Consider the following 14,465-nt stretch of genomic DNA (forward strand, 5'->3'; position numbering starts at 1 on the left):
CTGCCTTCAGTGAGCTGTTTCTCCTTTTTATTCTCATTTTCACCCTCCGTCTGTCTTCATTAGTCTGCTGGCACTCTGCTAGGATTAGTGAGGTAGTTTCCATGGTTTCTTATTTTCACTTTCTATCTTTCTTTGCTTAACTCATTAAATTGCTCATTACTTCACTGCACTTTACAGGAGACATATTTATTGTATTAGTTACACAATGGCCAGATTAGTAAGTGATAGGCAGTTTGCTATTTGAAAGAACATATTCTAATAGCAGAAAGGAAATTCAGCAGACACAGATATTATCTACTAGTTGTAGCATAACTGGGCTAGCTAAGAACTCCTAAATATTTACCCATTGTCACTAGTAATATGATTATAAAATAACAGTGTGCACACACACCTTGGTTCTCTGGAAGGAAGAAGAAAGAAGCTTCCCAAGGAAGCTGCAAGAACAGCTCTAGGAACATTTTGAGGAGAAAAGAGGCCTACAAATCTCTTTTTTACCTTCTGTGGTAACTTGCCAAGATAAACCTGCCCAGACCACAGCTTTTCCCAAGACTGGGAGGAGGCCTGCACACCTGAGCATCCCTCCAGATGCCAGGAGGGAGGAATTGAGGTATTGCAGAGGGTCCTGGCCAAAGGAAGCTCTCCCGTGTGAAAACTGAGCTCAGGCCTAACAGGATTGGTTCCCATTCTTGGATTTTCACGAGGCACATGCCCATTGCTTCATAAGGAAGATAATTCTCTGCCTAATACTGATGAACTGGTATAATTCCTGAGTAAAATGACTGTTCAGTTCAATAGGAGTACAGTGCATACTGCAGTGTGAAATTTCTTTCATAGTAAGTCAGCAAAGGTACAATTCTGCACTTAGAATGAAACATTCTCCTGCTCAGACTGAGTGTCTGCTGAGCCAGATCTGTATTCAAAGCAGTTCTCACTTTTTGGAGATTTTTTAGTTGTTTCATTTTCTGATTGTGCCAACTTCAGCCCCCATTTCCTTGCCAGTTCCCTTCCACTGTCTGTTCTGCATCTTTGCTCTAAATAATCCCTCGTCCTCTCCCTGGAAGCAAAGTCCATTCCTCCCTCTGATCCAGTCATCAAGGGTGTAAAAGAGGTTTCTTTACCTTGCACCTCTTGCATTCTCTTTTGATTTTTCTGCAGTTAAATATAACAGAGTTGATTGAGTGACACTGAAGTTTCTCAGATGCTGAATGCACTCACCCAGGCTCTGCCTCTTTAGCTCAGCAGAGCTCCAAGACAGAATTCCTGTTGCCTGAATGAAGATCTTTCACACAGCTTGTGAGTGGTATAAACAGGGGTTTGTGCCATTCATTCATCTTCCCCCATAGTTCATTTCTCACTTGGAGGTAATCTGCTGGAGAGAATTTTGATCAAAAGGATGCCTTATTTTTTCTGAGTGGTTTAAAGAAAATACAGCATTTTTTAAAAGACTGACATGGTCCCTTGGATAAACTTTGTAGACATAAGGCCAAGGGATTTATGAAATGTAGGTTTCCTTTTCATCTCATCTATATGTAAATGAGAACTATTTTTCCTCCAATAAACTTTATGAATGTTCTTCTTTTTAGGGTGTGAACAGGAGCTGTGCCTTTTCACCATCATTTAACGTTAGCCTTCTGCTGCTGGCTTTACCACTTCATTTTATAAATTCTGGCATAGGAAGTGCTGATCTTTGCTAAGTTTGTCAGTAGGGCTTTTTTACAGTAAACTTTATCTTGAATTCCTACTGATAACAGTCTTTGCTCTTCAAAGGATATCAAATCTGCCCAAGATTGCTGTTCTATCATTGTCCTTGACAGGGAATAAGATCATCTTTTGTCATCTAGCAGAATTTGTTTCCTGATATTTTTATATCCTGCAAAGCCTTCACAGAATGTTCCAGGTTATAAGAAAGCTGTATTTTAAGATATCTTGTAGTTCTTTTTCAATTTAATCAATTCTCTTTAAAAATACATTTTTTATGCAATGCAGAGGAACAAAACAATGTATCTCCCCAAACTTCAAGACAAGAAATATACAAGGGTACAGCAGAATAGCTCACGTAAGTGAGACAGACACAAAAAAGACATTATTAAGGTTGGAAAGCCCCAAGAAGGACCCATTTATATCTCAGACCTGTTTACAAAACACATACACTGCAATTCTGGAAATGTATGCTATTTCTTAAAAGATAAATGCTTCAGTAACCTCTGCTCCATAACAGTCTTCACGTTAAGTCCTGAACCAAGCGCTTTGCTACCCCTGAACCCCAAACCCTCTCTAGGAGGGAAGACAAAAAAACAGTGAAATGATAAAGGAGAGAGGGATGTGGCACAGGCTGCCAGGGCTGGGGACGGAGAATCTGCTGTCCCTTAGTCATCAGGAAAAGTCCTGTCCCAAGAAATGGTGCTGGGGGATTTCAGGCTGGAATTAGTTGATGCAGTTTCTGTTTTACGTAGGATCATGGAGGCTCAGTTCTCACTAGGTCACTGCTGGTACTTCTCAGCAAAACTCACAGCTGTAAAGTTTAATTTTCTGCATGCTTTTTAAACACTTGCATCTAATAAGTTCTTCTGAGTTCTGGTGAGATTTCTTTCAGTGTTTTATAAATAGTAAAATGCACAGTTAAGCAAGACTACCTTGCTCTTTTACTAAAAAGGGGCAGCCATCAACTACTCCTCACTGTTTGTGCATGAAAGTTAAGGCTTTTTAAATGCAAAATTACTTTCTCAAGAAAACTTGTACAAGTAAAACGCCTCAAATAATTTAAAAATTGTTCATAAATAATAATTAATAAATAATAAAAATATTATTTTTCAAAAGGGTAATGAATCTTTGTATGTAATTTTTTTAAAAGCAACAAAAAAACCCCAACCCAACCTGGTTTTAAAACCCTTCTCCTGGTTACTTTGTTTGGGTTTTTTTTCATAAATATATCTTTGGTACCTGGTGGCACCAAATTTCATTCTCTATAGAGCATGACACTTGGACAACCCACACATCACCTCTGTCAAACCAGGGATTATTTGGACCACCTTTGTATCTACATCAGCAGCAGGTCTGGTCTGAAGTAGAACTTGTCAGAATACAGCTCCTTCACAGGGGAGCAATATTTACAGAATCAACCTGAAATTAGCTTAGGGAGTCACTGAGAAATCATTTTCCATAAGGAGGGGGGGAAATATTATCAAACGTACCCTGCCCGTAAATTAAAACATTAAAAATGTCAAAACCCCATCACATTCCATACAAGGAAAGCAAATGTGGGCAAGCTCCTATTAATCCTTGTAGATTTACAAGTCCTAAGCAAAAAGAATCACTCTGGGGCTCTTCTGCTATTTGGGGCTCTCCTGTTACTACCTTTTAAAAGCAAACTTATCTCTGTCACTGAGATTTTAATACTTTTATTTAATTAATTTTTTTTTAAATTGATACATTGCACTACATTTCAGCACATTATCCAATGTATATACTTAAGAATCTGACACTTCAAAATAAAGTATTTCCTTGAAATCCACCACTACAACATCCAAGCCCTTCCTAAGCAACATGGTCCCCACCTGCCTTCATGGTGCCCCTGTTACTGCAGGAGAACTGAAGCATCTCCAAGTGCAGCCAGCTCAGCCCACAGGCCACCCCAAATTCAGCTGGAAGCCACACAGAGGGTTTGTGTTTAGGCTGTAGGCAGAAGGACCTCCTACACATGAGCAATAATAAACCCCAAATACAGCCAGACTGTGCAGCAGGACTAGAGCAAGTGTGGTGGCACTGGGCTTGATGTGCAGGGAAGTAACCCACCAGGGACACACAGCCCAGCTCACACGTGCACAGCAAATTCTATGTGTTCACTCCTAAAATCTGCTGTTCTACCTCAGTATCATGATCACAAGATCACTTCTGCATTCAGTCCTATTTAGTGTGTCCTGTTTCCTGTTCAGTCCCATTTCAGTGAAGGTTCAGCTCAGCCACACTCTGACCCTCTTGTCCCCACTTCATCAAAGCACTGACCTGTGAGGGCACAAGTGGTCCTGAGAGCCTTGAGGTCCAGCATCAGCTCCAAGGCATTCCTGGATTGGAGCCAGCACGCTTAGCATGTGACAGAATCAACTTCTGGGGACTTCTAGACTTTTATGCCTGAGAGCATTTTATTCTGTAAGTGCTCTTCTGTGTTTTGACAAAGATACTGTGCTAATAGAGGTATCAGAATTTTACTTGTACACATTAATGAAAGATTTCATTAGTACATTGAGGAGCTTTTCATCTTTAATACAAATCAGAGATGAATAAATGTAGGTCTTTTTTTATAGCTACATACATATATTTCTACATGTATATACACAAACCTAGATATATGTGTATGAGCATGAGCATTTGTGTATGGTTTATTGTGTGGAAAACTAAGTATAATGTATAAAGCTAGTGAGCCTATGCCATCATTGCTATTATTGTTATAAAATCTCTGCTGTAATGGTATAAAGTGTGGAAATTCCACCCCTGATTCATCATTACCTGAACTGGTAAGGTGAGAAAGCATGCAAAAAAGGCCTAGTAACTCCCCATATTCCCTGAGCTTGCTGCTATTACAAAATAACTGCACATCTTCTTCTGTTTTATTACTCAAATAAAAGCATTGATACTAATGTCCTTACCTTTTAAACCTGAAGGATGTAGGGGGTTTTGTGTTGCAATGTTCTAAATGGTGTCCAATTATCCCTGCTTGCTTAGAAAGACTTAGGAAGGAATTAATAGGAGGAATTAGCACAACAATAGAAATATTAACCTATGCAAAAGCAAAAGCTTTGGCTTGCAACCACCAGTTTGTAGTTTGTGTAAGATATGCTTATTGCATTCTCTCTTCAGCAACCCAGCAGCAAAATGCAGGGGGTGCTGGCACTTTTCATCAGAGATGAGCATCTGTAAATAACAATAGAAAAGATAATTGCACTCCAGAGCAAACAAACTCCTTCCAAACATCGTAATCCAAAGGCAATGCACCCAACAAAATGCATGGATGTACACCAGCAAAAAGGCTCAGTGAATGAAGCTCTCCTAGACCCTAACTGAAGGGCTTTCATCTGTCTAAAGAAAGGCACAGAGGGAACAGAAATACTTCCAACGACAACACTTATCTGTTTTATTAAGCAATGCCTCACTTCCCCAGCCACCCCACATCCAAGGTACCCTACAACCTTCTGCTGCCTTCTTGTTCAGACTTCCAAGAGAGCTAAAATACATACAGGAAACACAAGGCTGTTGTGTCAATGACAATTTGTGGGTTTAGTTTGACCAGTCCAAGGCTTGAAACTTTCACCAAGGCTGCAGGACATGGCAATGTGCACCCTTTAGTACACAGCTCGGTTCTCTCCCCAGCTTCTGCTTGTAGGTTCTGATAAAGAATTTAATTGTAACATCTTATAGTGCATCTTGTCACTTTTAATTTGTCCAGTTCTACAGTTCATACCCTGACCACGTGGCAACGTTCAGAAGCATCCAGAAACACACTAGAAATTCACAGAAGTATCTCAGAACCAGCAAGACTTAAGGAAACACCTTGAATGCAAGTAATATTGATAATTCATACTTGTATGCTTCATGTTCAGCTGGTTTAATGGAAAATTACAGTATCTAAGACACATTTAGATTGGTTATTTAAACTACAATGAAAAAAGTCATGTGTTTATAAGCTATACACAGTCTCTTTTCTTGTTGAGAAATATTTCTGTAGTTCTTTCTTGATGCTCAATTCATTTATACAGTTATCAAAGCCAAGCTCATTTACAATACCTGCTTGGTATCTAATCTGTACAGTGCAATAGCAAGTTATAGATGTGCAATTTCACATCTGTAAGATAAAACAAATGTTACTCAACTAAAAACATCTAGTATATATATAGAAAAAAAATAAATAGAAGAATATATAATGATGTTATCTTGATAGTACTATATATGCAGATAGAAGGATATAGAAGAGATTCTCAGAAGATGGGAGCAAGAAACCAGTAGACTTTAGCCCAAACTGAAAACCAGACCAAACTCATGTGGAACAGTTCAAACAAATTTACACTGCTCAGGAGAATTACTTCTAACATTTTCTGAAATCCCCCAAATACCTCCAAAAGATGTTTTAATATTGTTTCATTTGCTCATGACATCTATTCTGGTTAAACCTGAAGGTGAATTTCTATTGGCAATGTCTCCATTTTCTCCCTTAGCTGGGTGCAAGTCAAGCAATGGCAGCAAGAACAGAAATTTATGTGAAAGTTCCCTTTTGTTTTCAAGGCGTGAGCTGCTGCCCTTAAAGCTGAAATGTAGTTTCATGACAACTGTTCACAGCTGCTTTACAGGGGAATCAGTTTTGAAACTACAGTCCAGAAGCAAAAGGACATAAATATGAAACTTGCAAAGCATTTAAAACTAACCAAAAGTGACCAAGTTTCATATAAAGGTTAAGATTCTGAATGAACAGGTCACTGCAGATACAGGACTTTAGAAAAGAAGTTAAAGTTGCATTTAACCAGAAGTATATCAACACCTCTTTCAAGCATTAGCAAAATTTTGGGTAGAAATACTAAACATTCAACATACTTGATCCTGGGTCAAACTAGGTGAAGAAAAGGTCACATTGCCACATGTTTGTATAGTCACCTGCCCAAGTCTAGTAAAGACATACAGATGGCTGGTGATATAGCAACACAGAAACACAGAATGGCTTAGGCTGGAAAGTACCAACCTGCCTGCCATGGGCTGGGACAACTTCCACTGGATTAGGCTGCTCAAAGCCTCATCCAGCCTGGCCTTGAAGACCTCCATGGATGGCGAAACTACAACTTCCCGGGGAAACCACAACTTCCCTGGGCAACCTGTACCGCTGTCTCACCACCCACACAGCAAAGAATTTCTTCCTAAAGTCTAACATAAATCTGCCTTCTTTTAGTTTAAAACCATTACCCCTCATCCTATCACTCCATGCCCTTGCAATAGTCCCTCCCCAGCTTCCCTGGGCTCTTTTATTCAGGTACTGGAAGGCCACTATGAGGTGTCCCTGGAGCCTTCTCTTCCCCAGGCTGAACAACCCCAATTCTCTCAGTCTGTCTTCATAGGAGAGCTGCTCCAGCCCTCTGAGCACCTTCGTGGCCCTCCTCTGGACTCACACAGAAGTACACAAGTGTTACCAAGGATCAGCTCACTGAAGAAAATAGTTTCCTGTGTAGCCTGGCTTTTCCTGGAATTATATGGTCATGTTTCCTGGGTTTTCCTGGATTTTTATGGTCTTGTTAAGATTGATTTGGTCAACCCACGCATCAGGCAGACAGCAACAGCAAAACTCTGCCATGGGATATATGAACCCAGTAATGTACAGGCAACTTCTTACTGTGATACCCAAAGGCAAAATCCTGGCAGCACACTAAATATTTAAAGACAATTCTGGATGCTCATGTAAATGTGTGAGACAAACAGAAAGATTTTAAGGTACCATAAATAATCCAGGATGCTTGAGTGGCAGAGGAAGAGAAATCATTAAAAACAACCAGGTGTTCTTTAAATGTGAAATTAATCTTCAAATAAGGGAAATAGTGGAAACTGGCGAGACAAAGTAAAGCTGTATTCAGACAAGTTAAAGATGTTTTGAAAAGCACCTTCTTTAAACCACTAGCATTAGTGTTTTTAAACAAAAACTTCCATGTCAGTCAAAGAGAAGAAAGGTGCCAGGGTGACGGTCAGATTGGTACGGGAGTGAGATGGAAAAAAACATTCAGAGAAAATAAGACCAGAGAAGGGTGTGGACACTGAATAAGTTCTTTGCATTGGCATCCACAATATAAAGGGCTACAGGTTTTGGTAAATAAATAAAATGAGAAGTTACATGATTAATTGAATTTACCCAATTCAAATATGAAATAGCAGGGAGGCCTCAAGTGGCACACTGTCTGTCACTTTAATCATAACTGGTGCCAAGAGAAAGGAAGATAGCAAATACAACATCAGTTCACAAGAAAAACTCTTGAGCTGCTCTAGAAAGCCACTAATCAGAATAAAGAAAAGGAAAAAAATCTGCCATTAGGATGCTGCAGAGCAGCAAAGAGTGAGAGTAAAGGCCAAGTCCCTCCCCTGTGAAACACAGGACCTGCCACTGACAGGGACAGAGGGGGACAGTGATGTGTGAAGAGTAGGGAAGGCAAAGCAAGCAAAGTGTCCCTGCGAGCACCACAGAAACAGTGCTGAGACCACAGATGCCAGAACCAGACTCATGATATCCCAAAGTAAGAAGAAATTGTGTGTCCCCTCCTTTTTCCAGGCTGTACCATGAAAGGCATCCTTTGCTTGCACAAGGCAGTGTCATAGAGAGAGGGCTGGCAAGCTACAGTAAGGGACATTTCAGGTGTGCTGCATTAATAACATATCTTCAAGGAGCAGCTCAACAATATCATGTCTGTGTCCTGTGGAGAGTTTTTTGCACACATGTTCAAGGCAGTGCCAGGTACATGCTCCTCCCAGCCTGGCACTCTCAGCCCAGCAGAAAAACCTCAATCCTTTCCCCTCCTTTGGTTTTTTCACCTCACACAGCCCATGAAGTCAGCTCCCAGTGGGCTGGAAGATGGAGATAGTTCATATCCCTCCTCTGCCTTCAGGAAGAGAGATTTTGTGCTGAGGACATCTGCAGTAGCTCAGATAGTGCTCAGTCCACCTGACCTAATGGTATCAGTGCCTTTGCATTAATTACACAGGAGAGGCATCATTTGTTAAGGCAGTGTGAACGTGTGACTATCAGACTATCCAGGTCCCCTTTAAAATACGTATGAGTAGGCAGAGATAAAGGCAAAAATAAAAAGAGAAATCTTGAGAGTGAAAGAGAGAGACACTATTAAACACTCTGTACTTATCTTGCTAAGGAAGAGCTTTTTTTCCAGGTGGAAAAAAAACCCTCTCTGTTCGAACCTATCCAAACAGTAAACAGACCATTCTTTAAACAGGGCTGTATCTGCAGCAGTGTGCACTGGCATCAAAGGACTGGCATGAAGAAAGCATTTTTCTCAGAGATAAAGGATCAGAGAGGGTCCCTTGCACTGGTGATAATTTGGATCTTCAGTTTTACTTAAATTTTCACAGCAAATCCTGAAAAAGGTCCTAATAAACCCTTAAAAAAAAAGAAATTATCAAGACGAGTTGAAATGTATGGACTCATTGCTTCTTGCAACAACTTCTTCTCCTCCCCGGATAGGAATAGAAAAGGTTTCCAAGGCTTTTCAGCATAGTTGTGCTGTCTGTTGTAAGGGACATCAGAGCTCCTGGGAATTAACATTACAACAGCTTCTACAGCCCAGCTGATGCATACAAATTCTTCAGCAATTCCATGCTGAGCTGGCAAGTGCCACAACAGAGAGGAAGAGTTTTTATTCCCTTCCCTAAAAATCTCCACAAGTTTTCAGAGGCAATTTGCTCTCTATGGGGAGCTCTCCTGTGCCACCTACCTGCCCTTCAGGCTTGCCTATCCTAGAGATACTTGAGCTGTGAATGCAAGAGGACCATTTCTTGCTGCCAAAAGCCAAATGCAGACAGCAGGAAGGGTCTGTCCTTGGCCACTGGCAACTTACTGATTTTTACAAGTTTTCTTTCTGTGGCCATTGTGTCTGCACAGCCATTTCATCCTCAAACATATTGTCTGAGCCACCACTGGTCTTCTGAGATCCAGCACCCAAAGACCTGTAAACAGGTGATTTCAGCCCTGCCTTTCCAAAAGAATGTTTTCATTTAGCTGCTTCTCGTTCCACTTTGTAATAAAGTTATAGCTCATTGTATACACAGAGGTTTACAACCACAGTTTTCCAAGCAGAAGAGCAGAGATGTCTGACATCCAACCTCAACCAGAGCTTTGGGAAACTTTCCCACCAGGCAAGACTGGTTCAGTGTCTGCTTTCACTTGTGGATATTCAAGCCCCCAGAGCTGCCTTTGTTCTCCCCCAGGACTGAGGCAAAGGCAGATCTAGAACTCAAGGGAGCAAAGGAAGATGAACAAGGGGGAACAGACTGCAGTCCTCCACAAGAACCTCTCCTGCACAAGAAGTAGCTCAGCCCAGCTCTCTCCCAGGAAGAAGTGCAAAGAACTAAATTTCCTTCAGACTTTAAAAGCTCCTGGGTGCAAATAACAACTTTTGGTGACAGTAATTCATAATCCAGGGAGACATTAAAAACTATAATCTGTATTACATAGAAATGCCATTCAAGACATGCAAGCTTCTGCAGGCCAGCAAGCTGCCATGTTAAATTATTTCTTCTAGTTTTCCAATTTAAATGGAGAGATCAGCATTACAGCCTTGGCAAGCAATGAAAGTGAAAACAGACATTGTAAAAAACATGATTTCTGCTTCTTCTGCAGCAGCCACCCGTTGATAAAAGGTGGCATGTGTCTCTCTCCCTCCCAGGCTCACTAGTAAATAATCATCAATTTACACATTCTAGCACAATACCTCTGCCTACAAATTGCTTCTTCAAAGATTTCCTTTCCCCCTGGAAGCACCACTTCTAAGTGGGTTGAAATTACATCTTATTCTTTTCTTTGAAAGATCTCTCACCACACAGGCAAATAGAGAGAGGTCATTTGCATAATTCTTCTTTTTAAATGACTTTAGGTTGATACAGGTTCTTTAGTGAATTGTTATTCAGCAGGACACGGTCAGATGCAGATAAAGTGCTATAGAAGGTGGAAGTTAACATCCTCAAATCTGATCAAATAGCATTTCAGTTTTAAAGTGATACTGTAAATCACAAGGAATTACAAAGCTCTAGTTTGATTCAGCTGTTGAAACAGACTTAATATCAAAGCAGCCTTTCATTCAACAAAAGATTCTGCTCTGAGACATTCTCAGGCTTGTAGCAAGCACAAATCATCATTCTAGCAGATCCTCACAGCCAGACTGTTTCCCTGAGTGGGCCTGATCTCTGCTCGTATACATAAAATAATTGCATTAAATATATTATTACATACAACTGCAAATTCGTTATATGTATAAATTCAGTAATAATAATAAATTAGTTGCTTCTTGAGGTTATCTTTAGGTTATTTTCATCCTCTCTGACTGCACCAAACATTTTGATAACCAGAAATCAAGATGTTCTCATTTCCTTTTAAAAATCAACAGATCTGTTTATTCACTGTACATATCAAAAGCAAATTTCACATTAGAGTTTTCCTGAACTTGTGTAAAAGCTTGATTCTTAGTTAACAGAAAAGCTGAAAGCACCCAGAACCCCAGACTGCAGAGGTCATCCCTTGAAAAAGCATTTACCTCTCATGCTCACAGGAATATAAAATCTAAGTATCACCGTTTGCAAACAAACTTGGTCTTAATCTCATTGCTTATCTCTTCCCAAAATTCTCCTGGGAAGATACACCTGAATAATTGGTCAAGGGAAGTTGTGCAGCAACCATTGCTTGGTATTGCAAAACCAATTTTAAAGCAGGGGCAGCTTGGAGCAATCTCTCACTGTTAATAAAACTGCTTGAGGCTACCAGAAAGGTTTTTCTTATCTGTACTATAGTAGCATTTGGATTGGAAGAAAAAAACTTTCATTTCCCCCACACATATATATATTTTCATACACACACACCCTAAAACACACACCCCTTTGTGTTCTGCATAAGGATGAAGGATCCAGTGGGCCATTCAGTGCCTCTTCCTTGCAGTGTAAAACACAGAACCTGAGTGAGAACCTCACACTTTGCACAGGGGGATTTTTACTCTGAGTTTTGATGTTTGCTGATGTTTGGACCTCTTCTCTCTTAACCTCAATGGTCACTGCCAATCCACAGCTGGCTGGTTTGTTCTGGGCTCACTAAACCTGGAGTGCAGGCTGTAAATCAGAATGTTTTTTCTATGGTAAAAGGAAATGCTTTTCCCAGTCAACATCAGTGGGGTTTGCTTCAGTTCTTGTGTGAAGACCAGAAGAAGAAATATAAAGGTTTAACTGTGGAGCCTTGGCTTGTTCCCAGAGGACTAGGGGTGCCTAGGCAATTTTCCTTCAAATTTCAGATAAACTTGTGGCTATTTGACTCCCAGGATCAGATCAGAGGAGGCAGAAAAATGCAGGGCTTTTCATTTTACTCTATATATTGAAAACACTTGAGTTTATGAAGGCTTCTGTCAGGGCTGACACCACCTAGAGTAAAAATCACTGCTTCCTACAGCTTGAGTTTCAGACCAAACTCAGCAGCTGCATCCTTGCTGTCTTTGGGCTGGGTCTTTCACACTCCCAAGAAAATCACAACCATTCTAGAGCTGGCAAACATCTCCTAGGAAAACCTTGAGTCTGGGTCCATCACCTGCTCCCTTGTCCCATTTTTTACTTTCCCTGCTCCTCCATAATGATGCTGTTGACCCAATAAAGAGCAAACTTGTCACACAGACTCTTGCTGAGAAGTCACAGTGAGCCTGGGATGTTGCATGGCAGCATCAAGAGTAATAATTAACACTATGAAAACAAAACTTCAGCTGCTAATTACCTCTTAGGAGATTTAACAAATAACATTAGCCTTGAGCATAACTAAGGACATTTTAACACGGTTCTTTACAATAGGGGTTCAATTACCCATAGCTGATTTTTTTTCATTGTAGTCATAAATTTAATACCATACTAATGAGTCAGTGAAGAGTAAACTGATGGGTAGTTTCATTCAGACTAGAGCTGTTAAGAACATTTTCAATTAAACATTCTTTCTTCTGAAAATGCATTTTTTTGTCAGAGGGAAAACGCTTTGCAACTAAATATTGATTTCAAGGTTATTATCAAGAAAAAGGTTTCACAGATCAGGATGGATTCTCTGAACACATCAGAGATGAAGCAAAACAAAACTTAAGTCCTTTTCAGTGCAAATCTGGTATTTTAAAATAACTCCGTTTTACAATAATGTTTGATGAACTCGGATTTCTTTCAGCACAAAATAAAAAAATACTTCCCAAAACTTCTGTGAAAATTTAGTTCTCTGTTCTAATCAGTCCTAACACTGACATCTTACTCTATCTGGGAGATAAATAATGTCATTGGCAATGGATTTTGGCAGATTATTTTGCCATTTTCACTAAACAGTTGGATATCTGGAGGAAAAAAGCAGAAGCAGGAGTCAGTGCTGAACTGATGATCCCATTGAAGGTTTAAATTCTAGTAATTGCATCTGGTAAATAGTCTATGCTGTTTATAGACAATTTTTGATTTACTTTTGTGCCTTCACCAATAGTTTTGATCTTGTATTGATAACACAGGTGAAGTTATAATGCTTCTCCATTAGAATGAAATACCACTATGTTTAGTAGTTTATCCTCTGCTCAAAAAACGTTTCAGGCAATTCAAGGAGAAACTGGCTTAGACAATACTGAGAGTAAAAGGCTGGTAAAATGGGAAGATGACAGTAGCAAAGAAGTTAGGAGACAACAAAAACCCTAAAAAGCACTGGGGAATCAAAAATCAGTGTGCATATTGGTATCAACATAAATATTTAGAAGACAATTGCAGAGATACATTTCAAAATAGATGTAACTTCGATCCAATATCTGAAAGGTGTCAGCTGCTATGCTCTAAGTAAAATTGTTGCTTTTCATCAAGAAAATATATAAATTAAGGGCCCAAGTATTGCTGTTGACCTCAAGATGCTCTTCCAGGAGCATCTTGCTCCTGCTGCTTTTCTCCAGCCAGTCACTGACTCTGTGCTGGGACACAAACAATTCCCAAGTGGAATCTGAGAGACATTTCTGAAACCACCTCCTTTTAGCAGAATATTTAAGTCTATTAATTAAAAGAAAAACACTTCATAGGAGCCTGTAGACAAGATTCCCTTCCCATAAAATTGAGACAGGGCGTGGGGGAGAGAAGATGAATAAAATAAAGGGGTTGGAGTGTGACGGAGTTCCTTGTAAAAAAGTTTTTTTTATTTAAAAAAAGGGGGGGGATTGGAGGCTGCAGCAGAGGAAAAGCTTTGTTTATAACTAACAGTGTGATACAAAGAAAATTGGCCAGGTGAAAGTGTATGATTGTGTTACAGTGAACCCCAGCTAAATGAATATCTGACAGTAAATAAATCTCTTAATAAAATTACTGCACTCTGGTACACTATACACTCTGCATATGTAATAAAACTCTTTAAAATTAATAGCTGATAAGGAAATGAACCTGTTCAGGGTATGAATAAACACAGTTTCACATACACACAGAAATACCAAATGGTGAAACATACTCATAGTGATTATCAGACTGTTAAAATAATAACCCTGTGAAACAAATAAATCTGCCCCACAGCAAATTATGTCCCTGCTGTACTTCTGGTGAAACCTTCTACAAACACCTGATAAAGGAATAAACCTGTTAAAGGAATAAATTGACTGTACAGTAAGGTTATCCACAGATTTACACTGGACTGCAGTGATAAACCTCCTTTTTCATTAGTCCAATAGATCATAGGATATACAGTACTTACCTATGTT

Source organism: Calypte anna, chromosome 4B (genome assembly GCF_003957555.1).
Source record: "Calypte anna isolate BGI_N300 chromosome 4B, bCalAnn1_v1.p, whole genome shotgun sequence".
In the NCBI taxonomy this organism is placed as follows: domain Eukaryota; kingdom Metazoa; phylum Chordata; class Aves; order Apodiformes; family Trochilidae; genus Calypte; species Calypte anna.